This window comes from Moschus berezovskii, chromosome Y (genome assembly GCF_049115385.1).
Source record: "Moschus berezovskii isolate FMDL1 chromosome Y, NW_MosBer_1.0, whole genome shotgun sequence".
Taxonomy (NCBI): Eukaryota; Metazoa; Chordata; class Mammalia; order Artiodactyla; family Moschidae; genus Moschus; species Moschus berezovskii.
The window spans coordinates 12,274,347-12,293,964 of NC_142489.1; positions in this window are offsets into that span (position 1 = coordinate 12,274,347).

The window sequence follows — 19,618 nt, forward strand, 5'->3', positions numbered from 1 at the left end:
ATAATATTGTAAAATAATTAGCCTCCAAAACAGACTGGTTCCAGATAGCAAAAGGAGTACCTCAAGGCTATTTATTTTCTCCCTGCTTATTTAACCTATAGGCAGAGTACATCATGAGAAACGATGGGCTTGGGGAAGCACAAGCTGGAATCAAGATTGCCAGGAGAAATATCAATAACCTCAGATATGCAGATGACAACAGCCTTATGGCAGGAAGTGAAGAGGAACTAAAGAGTCTCTTGATGAAAGTGAAAGAGGAGAGTTAAATAGTTGGTTTAAAGCTCCACATTGAGAAAACTAATATCTTGGCATCCAGTCCCATCACTTCATGGGAAATAGATGGGGAAATAGTGGAAACAGTGTCAGACCTTATTTTTCTCGGCTCCAAAAATCACTACAGATGGTGATTGCAACCATGAAACGAGAAGACTCCTTGGAAGTCTTTGAAGGAAAGTTATGACCAACCTAGATAGCGTATTAAAAAGCAGAGACATTACTTTGTCAACAAAGATCCATCTAGTCAAGATTATGATCTTTCCAGTGGTCATGTATGGATGTGAGAGTTGGACTGTGAAGCAAGCTGAGTGCCAAAGAATTGATGCTTTTGAACTGTGATTTTAGAGAAGACTATTGAAAGTCCCTTGGACTGCAAGGAGATCCAGCCAATCCATCCTAAAGGAGGTCAGTCCTGGGTGTTCATTGGAAGGATTGATGTTGAAGTTGAAACTCCAATACTTTGGCCATGTGATGGTAAGAAATGACTCATTGGAAAAGACCCTGATGATGGGAAAGATTGAAAGCAGGAGGATAAGGGGACAGCAGAGGATTAGATGGTTGAATGGCATCACCAACTCAATGGGCATGGGTTTGCGTGTACTCCAGGAGTTGGTGAGGGACAGGGAGGCCTGGCCTGCTGTGGTTCATGGGGTCGCAAAAAGTCGGAGACGACTGAGTGACTGAACTGAACTGAACTGAAAAGGGATTACATAGCATGATACTGATGTTTATTCTAGCTGTGTATGGCTGGCTCAGTATTCCAAAATCAGTATAATCCATAACACCAAAAGGAAAAGAAAGAAATCAATTATATTGGCAGATATAGGAAAAGGCTTTTGAGAAAATGTGACACTTTTTATTAAACTAGGCATAAAGAGGAACAGAGAGGAACTTCCTCAATTTAAGGAATATCTACAAAATTCTACAAGTAGCATCATATCTAATGGTAGAAATCTAGTTTTCATGCTGAGGTCAGAAGCATAGTAAGAATATTTGTTCACAGAACTTCTATTTAACTGTAGTTACTTAGCAATAAATAGGACTAAAAGATATGGAGTTCAGAAATGAATAAGTAAAATTGTCTTTTTTTCAAAACGATATACGTGTTGAAAATTGCAAAGAATAAAGGCTTCTCAGGTAGCACTAGTTGTAAAGAGCCCACCTACAAATACAGGAGACATGAGAAACTCCTGTTTGTTCACTGGGTCAGGAAAATCCCCTGGAGAAGAAAAAGGCAATCCACCCCAGTATTCTTGCCTGGAGAATCCCATTTACAGAGGAACCTGGTAGGCTGCAGTCTTAAGGGGTCACAAAGAGTCAAACTTGACTGAAGTGTCTTAGCAAGCATACAAGAAATATACTCATGTAACTAATGAGCAATTATAGGTAGGTTGCATGATCATGTTGTGTGGTTTGATATATACGTCATTCTTTAAGTGAAAAAGTATGAGATAGTAAAATGGTTAACAGTGCCAGGGTTTAGGAAGAAGAAGACAGGGAGGAATAGTTGGACTACAGGAGATATTTAACAGTAAAAATGTGTGTATATTATATTTATCATTTTTAAGTAATTTACCATACTAAAATAAAATATTACTAAAAGGAAAAACATGAGGAAGTGTGTTAATTTAAAATAATGGGGTAAATGACAGATAAGAATATGTACACCTTTTATATTTGCATTTGAAACATTGGAAGAGTTAAGGAATGTTGAAGAGGAGTTCCTAGAAGAGGTGATTACTGTAATGAATTTTAGTTCTGAAGGAGAAGCATTGAATTAGCTAAAGTTGTGAAAATGATGGTACACACTAGTGCCAAACACAACAGAAATAATGGCAAGTTACTGAAACTGGATTTTCTTTGATACAGCTTTTTAGATTCTCTAAAGCAGAGGGAGTATAGGTGAGTTGAAGGGAGGTAACTGGAGTTAGGCTAACTAGGTGAACAAGGTTAAGCTGTATTCACTCATAGGGAGGCTTCAGTCTGAATCTGTGAAAACTTACTGGAAATTTTTAAGGAGGTAGATGCTTTCCTTATGTTGAAATATTTTTGCTCTTTCATTTTGTCTTCCTTGTAAAAACTGAAATTGCTTAACCAAGAATCAGAAAAATTAAAAGTGATTTAGCACATTGTTCAGTTCAGTTCAGTTCAGTTCAGTCGCTCAGTCGTGTCCGACTCTCTGCGACCTCATGAATCACAGCACACCAGGCCTCCCTGTCCATCACCAACTCCCGGAGTTCACTCAAACTCATGTCCACAGAGTCGGTGATGCCATCCAGCCATCTCATTCTCTGTCGTCCTCTTCTCCTCCCGCCTCCAACCTCTCCTAGCATCAGAGTCTTTTCCAGTGAGTCAACTCGTCGCATGAGGTGGCCAAAGTATTGCAGTTTCACTCACTGGAAAAGACTCTGATGCTGGGAAAGGTTGGGGGCGGGAGGAGAAGGGGACGACGGAGAATGAGATGGCTGGATGGCATCACCGACTCTGTGGACATGAGTTTGAGTGTACTCCGGGAGTTGGTGATGGACAGGGAGGCCTGGCGTGCTGTAATTCATGGGGTCGCGGAGAGTCGGACACGACTGAGAGACTGAACTGACTGACTGACTCTTGTGTCAGAAAGTTATAGAATATGAACTTGTTTGATATCTTTTCTGTGATTTATTTATTCTGATCATTAAGTGGAGCAATATATTTAGGATAGAGAAAGCCTTTGTCTCACTTGTGTCTACAGGATTTTGATTTATGCAAGTAATTGAGTATTAGTGAGATAAGTGTTCTGAGAGGTGGAAACACATCATGGAGGATCAGAGGGTAAAGACCCTTGAAAGTATGGAAGCAGAAATGTGTGAAGGGCAGGTTTAGATCAGCTCCTTTATTGGGGTTTAATGGGAAAGACTCTGCTATGCAGAACTGTGGTTCTGGAGAAGACCCTTGCAAGTCCCCTGGATTGCAAGGAGATTCAGCCAGTCCATCCTAAAGGAGACCAGTCCTGGGTGTTCATTGGAAGGACTGATATTGAAGCTGAAACTCCAATACTTTGGCCACCTCATGTGAAGAGTTGACTCATTGGAAAAGACTCTGATGCTGGGAGTGATTGGGGGCAGGAGGAGAAGGGGGCGACAAAGGATGAGATGGCTGGATGGCATCACCGAGTCAATGGACATGAATTACAGTGAACTCCAGGAATTGGTAATGGACAGGAAGGCCTGGTGTGCTGCGATTTCATGGAGTCGCAAAGAGTCGGACATGGCTGAGCAACTGAATTGAACTGAACTGAACTGAAGAGAAACAGAGGAAGCAGTTTAGGATTGGATAGTTTGAATAATTCAGGCAGGCTTCAAATTGTAAGAATGGTCTGTAGATATCTAGTCCCTAAATGGTTGTAAGAACAGGAAATACCGGCTTAAAGTATGAGAGACAAAGGAGGTGGTTGGGGGTGAGATTTGTTGATTTACATCTGAAAGGCTTGTTCAGAGCAAGAGTTCTTTGCCTTGAGAATGTCAAGACATCATAAGATACGGAAAGTTTTAAAAATATGTGACTAATATGTCCTTCCAGAAGTGTGTACCTTCATTGCTTCACACCTTTGGTTGTACCGTTTTAATTGTATTAACTGCAGTGATAATTCCTGTAACAACTTATCTAAAAGGACTAATAAAATTTTGCTGAGGTTATGTTCCACTGTTTTCTAATTATGTTTTCTTAGTTGCTACAGTGTTTTTGCCAGAAATGATGTAGAGTTGAAAATGAATAACTGTCCTACATTATAGGATAATTATAAAAATCTCATTACATTAATTGATTCCCATATCATGGCTTTTATATTACACTGGAGCTAGTCTCACATTTACTTCAGTTACTTAAACTCATACTTGTCCATATGACACTTACTGTTCATGTATGTTTGAATGTTATTATCCATTCATTTTCTATTTTTGTATTAATCGCTATTATGTTCTGTGACCATGTATCCAGCACAACTGTTGGCTCTTTGAATGTAGCAGAGTAAACTTAGTTAAAATTTCTTTTAAATGTAAGACTAGTTCCTCATTCCTACTGTGACATGTCAAGTGTTCAATAGCCACATTGTTAATGCTAACTGTTTGATACTGCAGAGGTAGAACATTTCCATCATTCTAATTAAGTCAGTTAGTGCGGTTCTATTGTTGTTTTGATCTACAAAATTTAATATACTTAAAACCTAATTAGGAGGTGGTCGTAAGATGGCAGAGGAATAGGATGAGGAGACCACTCTAGAACAAATTTATCAAAAGATCATTTGAATGCTGAGCAACTTCCACAAAACAACTTCTGAACACTGTCAGAGGACACCAGGCACCCAGAAAGACAGCCCATTGTATTTGAAAGAAGGTAGGACAAAATATAAAAGACAAAAAAAGAGACAAAAGAATTAGGGATGCAGACCCATCCTAGGGAGGGGGTTGTGAAGGAGGAGAAGTTTCCAAATAGCAGGAAGCCCTCTCACCAGCTGGTCTGTGGGGAGTTTTGAAATCTCAGAGGGCAACACAACCACGAGGGGAAACAAAACAAGCAAAAACAAACAAACAAAAAAACAGAATAGGAGCCTAACCACAACTCCCACCAAATAAGTCGCCCAGATGCTCATGTCCACCACCAACTAGCAGGGGCTGGACAGGGAGGCATAGTTTGTATGCTTAGGGTAAGGACTGGGCCTGGTTGCCCTGAAGACAATCTGAGGGAGCTAACACAAGATAGCAACTCAAACTGTGGGATATCCAGAGAGAGAGAGAAAACACATACACACAAAACAGGACTTTATCGTGAAATGCTGTAACCTAAAGTGCAGTCTGGCCCACTCACAGAACAAAGGATTGAATGTATATCAGAGGAGAGCTAGTCTGCTGTGGACTGGCCCCTCTTGCTTCCAGAGGGAAAGAGGCAGGTGTGCAATATCCAGAGTTGAAAGGCAAGGGGCAATCTCAGCCCCAGAGATGGCATCCTACACCAAATTGTGAGCAGGCTCCCAGTTGCTAACCAAGGCTTCCTGGGATCCTGGATGGTTGACATTTGCCAGGAGCATTGCAGTCTGAGAGCAGCTCCCCAGAGGAGACACAAGACACACCTGAGATGGCATTCTTGTGGCACACCCAGGAAACAGCAGCCTGGACCAGGGAGGTGATTAAGACACACAGTCCATCTGGGACAGTGCACTTGCCAAGCACCTGATCGCCAGAGCAGCTTGGACCTGGGAAGGGCACAATAAAATGACTCCCAACCGAGCCTGTGCCTTTGTGGAGTGCCTGAGAACGTGAACCTGAGCACGTAGACATGGGAAGTGCATGAAATGCAGGGCCTGATTTCGACAGTACCCTGCAGAACAACCTGGGACCTGAGCAGTGTAGACCAGGAAAGTACATGGTGCCATGAGCTTGGGCAAACCCAGTGTGGTCCCATATACTATTGGCACTCCCACACACACCAGTGATACTTGTTTTCAATATTTCTGCCTCTCCAGAATGCAACTGAACAAGTGAGCCTAAGTAAGTGACCACCTTTGCCCCTGGTGTCAGGGCAGAAATTGGACACTGAAGAGACTTGCAAACAGAGGAAGCCAAAATAAACAAAGAGGAAACTGCTCTGGAAGTGAGAAGTGCAACATATTAAAAGCCTTTAGTTAACATTGACTAAGCATTGGAAGGGGGCTATAGACCTTGAGAAGAACTATAAGCTAGAACAAGGAATTGTCTGAAACTGAGCTGACCCCACACTGCCCTCAACATCTCCAGAAAATTTCTAGATATATATATATTTTTTTTAGGTAATTAATTTATTTTTTATTGGAGGCAAATTATTTTACAATATTATATTGGTTGGTTTTGCCATACATTGATATGAATTTGCCCCGGGTTTACATAAGTTCCCCCTCCTGAACTCCCCTCCCACCTCCCTCCTCCCTTTATCCTCCCTCTGGGTCATCCCCGCATGCCAGCTCCGAGCATCCTATAACATGCATTGACCCTGAACTAGTGATTCGTTTCACATATGACAACATACGTGTTTCAATGCCATTCTCCCAAATCATCCCACCCTCACCCTCTCCCATAGAGTCCCAAAGACTGTTCTATACATCTGTGTCTCTTTTGCTGTCTCGTATACAGGGTTATCATTTGCATCTTTCTAAATTCCATTTATATGCGTTAGTATACTGTATTGGTGTTTTTCTTTCTGACTTACTTCACTCTGTATAATAGGCTCCAGTTTCATCCACCTCATTAGAACTGATTCAAATGTATTCTTTTTAATGGTTGAATAATACTCCATTGTGTATATGTACCAAAGCTTTCTTATCCATTCGTCTGCAGATGGACATCTAGGTTGCTTCCATGTCCTGGCTATTATAAACAGTGCTGCAATGAACATTGGAGTACACGTGTCTCTTTCAATTCTGGTTTCCTCAGTGTGTATGCCCAGGAGTGCGATTGCTGGATCATATGGCAGTTCTATTTCCAATTTTTTGAGGAATCTCCACACTGTTCTCCATAGTGGCTGTACTAGTTTGCATTCCCACCAACAGTGTAAGAGGGTTCCCTTCTCTGCACACCCTCTCCAGCATTTATTGCATGTAGACTTTTCGATAGCAGCCATTCTGACTGGTGTGAAATGGTATCTCATTGTGGTTTTGATTTGCATCTCTCTGATTATGAGGGATGTTGTGCATTTTTTCATGTGTTTGTTAGCCATCTTTATGTCTTCTTTGGAGAAATGTCTGTTTAGTTCTTTGGCCCATTTTTTGATTGGGTCATTTATTTTTCTGGAATTGAGCTGCAGGAGCTGCTTGTATAATTTGGAGATTAATCCTTTATCAGTTGCTTCATTTGCTATTATTTTCTCCCATTCTGAAGGCTGTCTTTTCACCTTACTTATAGTTTCCTTTGCTGTGCAGAAGCTTTTGATTTTAATTAGGTCCCATTTGTTTATTTTTGCTTTTATTTCCAATATTCTGGGAGGTGGGTCATGGAGGATCCTGCTGTGATTTATGTCGGAGTGTGTTTTGCCTACGTTCTCTTCTAGGAGTTTTATAGTTTCTGGTCTTACATTTAGCTCTCTAATCCATTTTGAGTTTATTTTGGTGTATGGTGTTAGGAAGTGTTCTAGTTTCATTCTTTTACAAGTGGCTGACCAGTTTTCCCAGCACCACTTGTTAAAGAGACTGTCTTTTCTCCATTTTATATTCTTGCCTCCTTTGTCAAAGATGAGGTGTCCATAGATGCGTGGATTTATCTCTGGGCTTTCTATTTTGTTCCATTGATCTATATTTCTGTCTTTATGCCAGTACCATACTGTCTTGATGACTGTGGCTTCGTAGTAGAGCCTGAAGTCCGGCAGGTTAATTCCCCCAGTTCCATTTTTCTTCCTCAAGATTGCTTTGGCTATTCGAGGTTTTTTGTATTTCCATACAAATTGTGAGATTATTTGTTCTAGTTCTGTGAAAAATATCTTTGGTAGCTTGATAGGGATTGCATTGAATGTATAAATTACTTTGGGTAGTATACTCATTTTTACAATATTTATTCTTCCAATCCATGAACATGGTATATTTCTCCATCTATTAGTGTCCTCTTTGATTGCTTTCAGTAGTGTTTTATAGTTTTCTATGTACAAGTCTTTTGTTTCCTTAGGTAGATATATTCCTAAGTATTTAATTCTTTTCGTTGCAACAGTGAATGGAATAGTTTCCTTAATTTCTCTTTCTATTTTCTCATTATTAGTGTATAGGAATGCAAGGGATTTCTGTGTGTTGATTTTATATCCTGCAACGTTACTGTAATCATTGATTAGCTCTAGTAGTTTTCTGGTAGAGTCTCTAGGGTTTTCTGTGTAGAGGATCATGTCATCAGCGAACAGTGAAAGTTTTACTTCTTCTTTTCCAGTTTGTATTCCTTTTATGTCTTTTTCTGCTCTGATTGCTGTAGCCAAAACTTCCAGAACTATGTTGAAGAGTAGTGGTGAGAGTGGGCACCCTTGTCTTGTTACTGACTTTAGGGGAAATGCTTTCAGTTTTTCACCATTGAGGATAATGTTTGCTGTGGGTCTGTCATATATAGCTTTTATTATGTTGAGGTATGTCCCTTCTATTCCCACTTTCTGGAGGGTTTTTATCATAAATGGATGTTGAATTTTGTCGAAGGCTTTCTCTGCATCTATTGAGATAATCATATGATTTTTATTTTTCAGTTTGTTAATGTGGTGTATTACGTTGACTGATTTGCGGATATTGAAGAATCCTTGCATTCCTGGGATAAAGCCCACTTGGTCATGATGTATGATCTTCTTAATTTGCTGTTGGATTCTGATTGCTAGAATTTTGTTAAGGATTTTTGCATCTATGTTCATCAGTGATATTGGCCTGTAGTTTTCTTTTTTTGTGGGGTCTTTACCAGGTTTTGGGATTAGGGTGATGGTGGCCTCATAGAATGAGTTTGGAAGTTTCCCTTCCTCAGCAATTTTCTGGAAGAGTTTGAGTAGAATAGGTGTTAGCTCTTCTCTAAATTTTTGGTAGAATTCAGCTGTGAAGCCGTCTGGACCTGGGCTTTTGTTTGCTGGGAGATTTTTGATTACAGTTTCAATTTCCGTGCTTGTGATGGGTCTGTTCAGATTTTCTATTTCTTCCTGGTTCAGTTTTGGAAAGTTGTATTTTTCTACGAATTTGTCCATTTCTTCCAGGTTATTCATTTTATTGCCATATAATTCCTGATAGTATTCTCTAATAATCCTTTGTATTTCTGTGTTGTCAGTTGTGATCTCTCCATTTTCATTTCTAATTTTATTGATTTGGTTCTTCTCCCTTTGTTTCTTGATAAGTCTGGCTAGTGGTTTGTCAATTTTATTTACCTTCTCAAAGAACCAGCTTTTGGCTTTGTTGATTTTTGCTATAGTCTCTTTTGTTTCTTTTGCATTTATCTCTGCCCTAATTTTTACAATTTCTTTCCTTCTACTGACCCTGGGGTTCTTCATTTCTTCCTTTTCAAGTTGCTTTAGATGTAGAGTTAGGTTATTTAGTTGACTTTTTTCTTGTTTCTTGAGGTGTGCCTGTATTGCTATGAACTTCCCCCTTAGCACTGCTTTTACAGTGTCCCAGAGGTTTTGGGTTGTTGTGTTTTCATTTTCATTCATTTCTATGCATATTTTGATTTCTCTTTTGATTTCTTCTATGATTTGTTCGTTGTTCAGCAGCGTGTTGTTCAGCCTCCATATGTTGGCATGTTTAATAGTTTTTCTCCCATAATTGAGATCTAATTTTACTGCATTGTGGTCAGAAAAGATGCATGGAATGATTTCAACTTTTTTGAATTTACCAAGGCTAGATTTATGGCCCAGGATGAGATCTATCGTGGAAAAGGTTCCATGTGCACTTGAGAAAAAGGTGAAATTCATTGTTTGAGGGTGAAATGTCCTATAGATATCAATTAGGTCTAACTGGTCTATTGTATCATTTAAAGATTGTGTTTCCTTGTTAATTTTCTGTTTAGTTGATCTATCCATAGAGGTAAGTGGGGTATTAAAATCTCCCACTATTATTGCATTATTGTTAATTTCCCCTTTCATACTTGTTAGTAATTGTCTTACATATTGCGGTGCTCCTATGTTGGGTGCATAAATATTTATAATTGTTATATCTTCATCTTGGATTGATCCTTTGATCATTATGTAGTTTCCTTCTTTGTCTCTTTTCACAGCCTTTGTTTTAAAATCTATTTTATCTGATATGAGTATTGCTACTCCTGCTTTCTTTTGGTCTCTATTTGCATGGAATATCTTTTTCCAGCCCTTCACTTTCAGTCTGTATGTGTCCCTCGTTTTGAGGTGGGTCTCTTGCAGACAACATATATGGGGGTCTTGTTTTTGTATCCATTCAGCCAGCCTTTGTCTTTTGGTTGGGGCATTCAACCCATTTACGTTTAACGTAATTATTGATAAGTACGATCCCGTAGCCATTTTCTTTATTGCTTTGGATTCGAGTTTATACACCCTTTCTGTGTTTCCTGTCTAGAAAAGATCCTTTAGCATTTGTTGGAGTGCTGGTTTGGTAATGCTGAATTCCCTCAGCTTTTGCTTGTCTGTAAAGCTTTTGATTTCTCCTTCATATTTGAATGAGATCCTTGCTGGGTGCAGTAGTCTGGGCTGTAGGTTATTTTCTTTCATCACTTTAAGTATGTCTTGCCATTCCCTCCTGGCCTGAAGAGTTTCTGTTGAAAGATCAGCTGTTATCCTTATGGGAATCCCCTTGTGTGTTATTTGCTGTTTTTCCCTTGCTGCTTTTAATATTTGTTCTTTGTGTTTGATCTTTGTTAATTTGATTAATATGTGTCTAGGAGTATTTCGCCTTGGGTTTATCCTGTTGGGGACTCTCTGGGTTTCTTGGACTTGGGTGATTATTTCTTTCCCTATTTTAGGGAAGTTTTCAACTATTTTCTCCTCAAGTATTCTTTCATGGTCTTTCTTCTTGTCTTCTTCTTCTGGGATTCCTATGATTCGAATGTTGGAGCGTTTAACATTGTCCCAGAGGTCTCTAATATTGTTCTCATTTCTTTTAATTTGTTTTTCTTTTTTCCTCTCTGTTTCATTTATTTCTACAATTCTATCTTCTAGCTCGCTTATCCTGTCTTCTGCCTCTGTTATTCTACTGTTTGTTCCCTCCAGAGTGTTTCTGATCTCATCTATTGTATTATTCATTGTATATTGACTCTTTTTTATTTCCTCTAAGTCCTTATTAAACCTTTCTTCCATCTTCTCAATCCTTTTCTCCAGGTTATTTATCTGTAACTCCATTTTGCTTTCAAGATTTTGAATCATTTTCACCACCAAAATTCGAAATTCTTTTTCATGTAGATTCCCTATATCTTCCTCTTTTGTTTGTGTTGGTGGGCATTTATCCTGTTCCTTTACTTGCTGGGTATTTCTCTGCTTCTTGATCTTGCTTATAATGCTTTGCTTGGGGTGGCCTTTCCCTCTTCTGGCCGTTTGTGGAGTTCTCTTTATTATGTAGTTTCCTTGCTGTGTGTGGGGTTGGACAGGTGACTCGTCAAGGTTCCCTGGTTATGGAAGCCTGTGTCGGTGTTCTGGTGGGTGGAGCTGGATTTCTTCTCTCTGGAGTGCAATGAAGTGTCCAGTAATGAGTTATGAGATGTCAGTGGGTTTGGAGTGACTTTGGGCAGCCTGTATATTGAAGCTCAGGGCTATTTTCCTGTGTTGCTGGAGAATTTGCGTGGTATGTCTTGCTCTGGAACTTGTTGACCCTTGGTTTTAGTGAAGGTATGGAGACGTTTGATGAGCTCCTATAGATTAATGTTCCCTGGAGTCAGGAGTTCTCTGGTGTTCTCAGGATTCGGCCTTAAGCCTCTTGCCTCTGGTTTTTGGTCTTATTCTTGGAGTAGTCTCTAGACGTCTCTATCTGTCATTTCCAAGGTGGTTCCCTCTGTTTTAGCTTCTGTCTGCTGGTCTCTTCAGTGTCTAATTTCCACCCTGATACTAGGGGGTGGGTGGACACTTTTTAAGGCTCAGTTGTTCAGTCCTGTTCTGGGAAGGGAGGAACGCTGCAGTCGATTATCTCTGGCGTCTGTGGGGAGTGCTCGCAGCGTCTCTGCCACACTGGGTTTGCCCCCGCTCACAGCACGTATGCTGTCCCAGTCTACACTGCACAGGCTCTAGGTTGCTCTGCCGGGAACTGTCCGAGGCTGGCACCGGGTTGTATGCACTTCCCAGGTCTGAGCGGCTCAAGTTCAGGTTCTCAGGTACTCCAAAAAGGCGCAGACTTGGTTGGGCCTGCGTTTTGTGCCTTCCCCGGTCCGAGCAGCTCAGGGGACCAGGTGTTTGGCGAGCGCGGTCTCTGCAACTTATCGCCTCCCCAGTCCCCGCCATTCAGTTTTCTGGGTGTACAACCGGCGCACCTTCTCAGGGGGATATCAACCGGCCCGAGCCCAAGAAGTCCTGAATAGCAACAAGCCTGCCTGCAGTTTGTATTGGATGCCTTTCTGGGGCCGCGGTTGCCCGCTCCGGCTCTGGCTGTGCTCCCTGCCTGTCTCGGCGGGGGAAGGGGGATGGGCCGACTGCAGCCGGCTCGCTCTGCTCAGTCCTTTATTCTGTGAGCGGGGCTGGCCGAGTCATAGGTTAGAGCTTTCCGCCTTTTCGTGGGGGAGCTATCCCACAGTCTGCTTTGCTCTCCCCAGTTCTCTCAAATTGTTCTCGCGGCATTCAAGCCCAGTCCTCTCTCTAAGCAGTTCAGCCGGCTCCTCCCTGCCCAGCCCCCGCTTGCTAATGGTGTATGCAGGCGTCTGCGCTGCTTCTCCGCTGGGAGTTACCGTTTGGCGGGTAATCTGTGGGTTTTAAAAAAATCTTAAAAAAAGAGAGGGTTATATGGCCCTCTGAGCTTCCAAGGCTCGCCACAGATTCGCCAGTGAGAATGTTTCCTGGTGTTTGGAAACCTCTCTTTTTAAAGCCTCCCTTCCCGGGACGGAGCTCCGTCCTTACTTCTTTTGTCTCGCTTTTTATCTTTTATGTTTTTTCCTACCTCCTTTCGAAGACAATGGGCTGTTTTTCTGGGTGCCTGACGTCCTCTGCCAGCATTCAGAAGTTGTTTTGTGGACTTTACTCGCGTTCAAATGTTCTTTTGATGAATTTGTGGGGGAGAGAGTGGTCTCGCCGTCCTATTCCTCTGCCATCTTGTTCCGAGAATCTAGATATATTTTTAATATTATCATTTTTAAACTTTTTTATTTTAAAGTCTTTATTACTCCTATAATTTTCATTTTTAACCTACTATTACATTACCAAAAAAGACATTATTTTAAAATCAAATTTCATATTTTAAAAATAATTTTTGAGATTGATTTTGTTTTCTAGTTCTAATATTGTATTTCTGAGAGTCTAACCTCTACCGTAGATTTTTAATCTTTCCGTTTGGTATTTGTTATCAATTTGGTACCTTTAAAAATCTAATTTTCAGTACCCATTTTTGATTAGGGGTGTGATTACTGGCTTGATTGCTCTCTCCCCCTTTGTCTCTCCCTTTTCTCCCCCAGGTCACTTCTATCACCTCCCTCCCCTTTCTCTTCTCTACTTAACTCTGTGAATCTCTCTGGTGTTCCAGGCTGTGGAGAACACTTAGGGAACTGATTATTGGCTAGATTGCTCTCTCCACTTTTGACTCTCCCTCTTCACCTTCTGATCAGCTCTATATCCCTCGTCCCTCCTTCTGCATGTAACTCTGTGAACCTCTCTGGGTGTCCCTCACTGTGGAGAATCTTTTCTCCATTAACCTAGATGTTTTATCATCTATGCTGGATGGGATGGAGAAGTCTCGAGGCTACTGTAAGAATAAGACTGAAAGACAGAGGCAGGAGGTTTACATCCAAAACTCCTGACTCCAGGGAACATTAATCGACAAGAGCTCATCAAAAACCTTCCATAGGCAGTACTAAGATAGTAGAGGAATATGGCAGAGGAAGATGGGGGAGACCACTTTCTCCCGCACAAATTCATCAAAAGAACAATTGAACGCTGAGTAAATTCCACGAAACAACTTCTGAATGCCCACAAAGGACAGCAGACACCCAGAAAAGCAGCCCATTGTCTTTGAAAGGAGGTAGGAAAAAATATAAAAGATAAAAAGAGAGACAAAGAAGTAAGGATGGAAATCCATCCCAGGAAGGGAGACTTAAAAAAGAGAGGTTTCCAAACACCAGGAAACACTCTCACTGTTGAGTCTTTGGCGAGACTTGGAAACTCAGAGGGCAAAAGAACTGGGAGGAAAAATAAATAAATAATTAAACCCCACAGATTATGTGCCCAACAGTAACTCCCAGGGGAGAAGCAGTGCAGATGCCCGTATCTGCTACTAGCAAGTGGGGGCTGGGCAGGGAGGTGTGGGCAGCATTGCTTAGAGTAAGACCAGGTCTGAATGCCCTGAGAGCAATTTGAGGGCACTAACTTGAGATAGCAAGCGAGACTGAGGGATAGCTATCCCACCTAGCCGGCTGTGGAATGGCCCATCCTCTGTTGGAGAAAGGCAGGCAAGGGGAAGCCAGAGACAGAAGGGGGCAATCACGGCCCCAGAGAGGCATCATCTATCAGACTGAAAGCAGGCTTTGCTGCTAACCAAGACTTCTTGGGACTCTGGATGGTCGATATCTGCCAGGAGGGTCACAGCCAGAGATCAGCTCCCCAGAAGAGATATACAGCACACCTGAGAAGTTGCGCCAGTTGTACACCCAGAAAACTGAGTGGCAGGAATGGGGAAGGCAATAAATCACAGCGATCATACTCACCAAGCTCTTGGTCACCTGAGATGCTTGGACCTGGAAAGGACACAAAACTCAGGCCCAACCAAGTCTGCCTTTATGGAGTACCTGAGTACCTGAACCTGAGTGGCTTAGACCTGGGAAGTACATACAACCCAGGGCGGGTCTCAGACAGTTCCTGGCAGAGCAACCTAGAGGCTAAGCAGTGTAGACAGGGAAAGCATGAGCGGGGTTTGCAGTGTGTCTCTCTCCCCACAGCACGACTGAACAAGGGACCCTAAAAAGTGTTCACCACCGCCCCCTTGTGTCAGGGTGGAAATTAGACACCGAAGAGACCAGCAAACCAAAAAGCTAGAACAAACACAGGGAACCACCTTGGAAGTGACAGGTGCAATAGATAAAAACCCTGTAGTTAACACAAACTGTATAGGGAGGGGCCTATGAACTGACCACACACTGTCCACAACAACACCAGAGAAAGTCCTAGATATATTTTTACTATTATCATTCTTTAAATTAAAAAAAATTAAAACCCTCTATTACTCCTTTAATTTTCTTTTTTATAACCTACTACTTTGCAAAAAAACCCCTATTTTTAAAAGCAAATTCATATATATATATATAATTTTTGTGAGCTTTGTTTTTTTCTTTAATAATGTATTTTTGAAAATCCAAACTCTAGATTTTCAATCTTTGCTTTTTGGTATTTGAAATCAATTTTGTACCTTTAAGAACCCAATCTTCAGTACGTGTTTTCACTTGGGAGCAAGATAACTGGCCTGCTTGTTCTCTCCCCCTTTTGATTCTCCCTTTTCTCCACCAGGTGGCCTCTATCTCCTCCCTCCCCTTTCTCTTCTCTACCCAACTCTGTGAATCTCTTTGTGTTCTGGGCTGTTGAGAACACTTAGGCAACTGATTACTGATTGGATCTCTCTCTCCCCTTTTGATTCCCCTGCTTTATCCTCCTGGCCACCTCTGTCCTTTTTCTCCCTCTTCTCTGTGTAACTCCATGAACATCTCTGAGGGATGCAGACTGTGGAGAACTCATAAGGAAGTGATTACTGTTTAGCTTGCTATCTCCCCTTTTTATTCCCCCTCTTCTCCTCCTGGTCACCTCTATCTCCCTCCTTCCTCTTCTCTTCTCCAGGTAACTCCATGAACCTCTCTGGGTGTCCCTCACTGTGGAGAATCTTTTCACCATTAACCTAGATGTTTTATCATCTGGGGTCACACAGAGTCGGACACGACTAAAGTGACTTAGCAGCAGCAGCAGCAGCTTTAGGAATGGAGAAGTCTTGAGGCTACTGTAAGAATAAGTCTGAAAACCAGAGACAGGAGGTTTAAGTCCAAAACCCGAGAATGCCAGAGAACTCCTGACTCCAGGAAACATTAATCAATAAGAGCTCATCAAACGCCTCCATACCTACACTGAAACCAAGCACCACCCAAGACCCAAAAAGTTCCAGAGCAAGACATACCAGGGAAATCCTCCAGCAACACAGGAACATAGCCCTGAGCTTCAATACACAGGTTGCCCAAAGTCACACCAAACCCTTTGATATCTCATAACTCATTACTGGACACTTCATTGCACTCCAGAGAGAAGAAATCCAGCTCCACCCACCAGAACACTGACACAAGCTTCCCTAACAGGATGCTTGACAAGTCACCTGTCCAACCCCACCCACAGTGAGGAAACTCTACAATACAGAGAACACAAACTGCCAGAATTCGGAAAGGCCACCCCAAACGCTGCAATATAAACAAGAAGAAAAGGCACAGAAATCCCAGCAGGTAAAGGAACAGAATAAACCCACCAAACCAAACAAAAGAGGAAGAGATAGGGAACCTAACTGATAAAGAATTCTGAATAATGATATCGAAAATGATCCAAAATCTTGAAAACAAAAAGGCGTTACAGATAAATAGCCTGCAGACAAGGATTGAGAAGATGAAAGGAAGGTTTAACAAGGACCTAGAAGAAATAAAAAAGAGCCAATATATAATGAATAATGCAAAAATGAGATAAAAGACACTCTGGAGTCAACCAACAGTAGAATAATGGGGACAGAATATAGGATAAGTGAGTTAGAATATAGAATGGTAGAAATAAATGAAACAGAAGGATAAAAGAAAAATGAGTTAAAAGAAATGGGGACAAGCTCAGAGACCTCTGGGATATTGTTAAATGCCCCAATATTCGAATCATAGGAGTCCCAGAAGAATAAGACAAAAAGAAAGACCATGAGAAAATACTTGATGAGATAATAGTTGAAAACTTCCCTAAAATGGGGAAGGAAATAATCACCCAAGTCCAAGAAACCCAGAGAGTTCTGAATAGGATAAACCCAAGGAGAAATACCCCAAGACACAGATTAATCAAATTAACAAAGATCAAACACAAAGAACAAATATTAAAAGCACAAGGGAAAAATCAATGAATAACACACAAGGGGATTCCCATAATGAAAACAGCTGATCTTTCAATAGAAACTCTTAAGGCCAGGAGGGAATGGCAGGACATACTTAAAGTGATGAAAGAAAATAACCTACAGCCCAGATTACTGTACCCAGTAAGGCTCTCATTCAAATATGAAGGAGAAATAAAAAGCTTTACAGACAGGCAAAAGCTGAGAGAATTCAGCACCACAAAAACAGCTCTCCAACAAATGCTAAAGGATCTTCTCTAGACAGGAAACACAGAAAAGGTGTATTAACTCGAACCCAAAACAATAAAGTAAATGACAACAAGATCATACTAATCAATAATTACCTTAAATGTAAATGGTTTGAATGTCCTGACCAAAAGACAAAGACTGGTTGAATGGATATTAAAAAAGGACCACTATATATGCTGTCTACAAGAGACCCACCTCAAAATGAGGGTTACCTACAGACTGTAAGTGGAGGGCTGGAAAATGATATTTCACACAAATGGAGACCAAAAGAAAGCAGTTGTAGCAGTGCTCATAACAGATAAAATAGACTTTGACATAAAGGCCATGAAAAGAGAGGCCTCCAAGCAGAGGAAATAGGTTGGAAGTGTCAGACATTTTTTATGTTTCTTAAGTGGCAGGAGAAAACAAGCTAGTGATTTTTTCCCCCTTCTCTATATAAATTTAAAAGGAGGTTTCTCTTAAAATATTTTGTTGCCATAATGACACCTGCTCCACCTGAAGTTCAGTTCAGTTCAGTTCAGTCGCTCAGTTGTGTGCGACTCTCCGCGACCCCATGAATCACAGCATGCCAGGACTCCCTGTCCATCACCAACTCCCGGAGTACACTCAAACTCATGTCCACAGAGTCGGTGATGCCATCCAGCCATCTCATTCTCCGTCGTCCCCTTCTCCTCCCGCCCCCAACCTTTCCCAGCATCAGAGTCTTTTCCAGTGAGTCAACTCGTCGCATGAGGTGGTCAAAGTATTGCAGTTTCAGCTTTAGCATCAGTCCCTCCAATGAACACCCAGGATTGATCTCCTTTAGAATGGACTGGTTGGATCTCCTTGCAGTCCAAGGGACTCTCAAGAGTCTTCTCCAACACCACAGTTCAAAAGCATCAATTCTTCGGCGATCAGCTTTCTTCACAGTCCAACTCTCACATCCATACATGACCACTGGAAAAACCATTGCCTTGACTGGACGGATCCTGGTTGGCAAAGTAATGTCTCTGCTTTTTAATATACTATCAAGGTTGGTCATAACTTTCCTTCCAAGGAGTAAGCGTCTTTTAATTTCATGGCTGCAATCAGCATCTGCAGTGATTTTGGAGCCCCCCAAAATAAAGTCTGACACTGTTTCCACTGTTTCCCCATCTATTTCCCATGAAGTGATGGGACCAGATGCCATGATCTTTGTTTTCTGAATGTTGAGCTTCAAGCCAACCTTTTCATTCTCCTCTTTCACTTTCATCAAGAGGCTTTTGAGTTCCTCTTCACTTTCTGCCATAAGGGTAGAGTCATCTGCATATCTGAGGTTATTGATATTTCTCCCAGCAATCTTGATTCCAGCCTGTGCTTCTTCCAGACCACCTGAAGTTAAATATTCTCAAATCTTGAGTTAACTAATTCAGTTTTCTTATGGAAAAGTTTATCTAAAGCTATGTTAATATACTATGCATCTATTCCAGACTCTGTATTCAAGTTGGTTCCACCTAAGGGCTCAGAACAGACATGACAAGCCAGTATGTTTTACTCAGATATTGTTCTCCTAATCTATGAAAATGAAACTATTTGTATGGTAATCTGTCCTTCTATAAGATTCAAGTCAATCATTTTATGGCCTAGGATGCCTCGTCCAGTGCCAAGATCATCCCAAAATAACATCTATATAGATGAGGGGCCTAGTGCCATTCTCCGAGTTTTAAGATATTCCTTTCTTTCATTAACAGACTGCTGGTGACTATAAAACATCCAGCTAAAAACCAGCATGAGGGTATTCTTTCTACCCCTTTCTGATATCTATGTCAGAAGCTTTCTCTATCTCCTTTATACTTTAATAAAACTTTATTATACAAAGCTCTGAGTGATCAAGCCTCGTCTCTGGCTCCGGATTGAATTCTTCTTCTTCAGAGGCCAAGAATCCTGGTTTGTTTTTTTTTTTTTGAGGTTCAGCAACAACCTTTCAGAAGGACACTACATAATGATCAAAGGATCAATCCAAGAAGAAGATATAACAATTATATATATATATAATATATACACAATTATATATAATATAATTTATATATTATATAAATATATATATATACACACACACACACCCATAGGAGAACTGCAATATGTTAGGCAAATGCTAACAAATATGAAAGGGAAAATTAACAGTAAAATGATAGGAGTGGGAGACTTTAATACCCCACTCACACCTATGGATATATCAAGCAAGTAGAAAATTAGCAAGGAAACACAAACTTTAAATGATGCAATAGACCAGTTAGACTTAATTGATATTTATAGGCTATTTCACCCTAAAACAACGAATTTCACATTTTTCTCAAGTGCACATGGAACCTTCTCCAGGATAGAGCACATCCTGGGCATAAATCTAGCCTTGGTTAATTTAAAAAA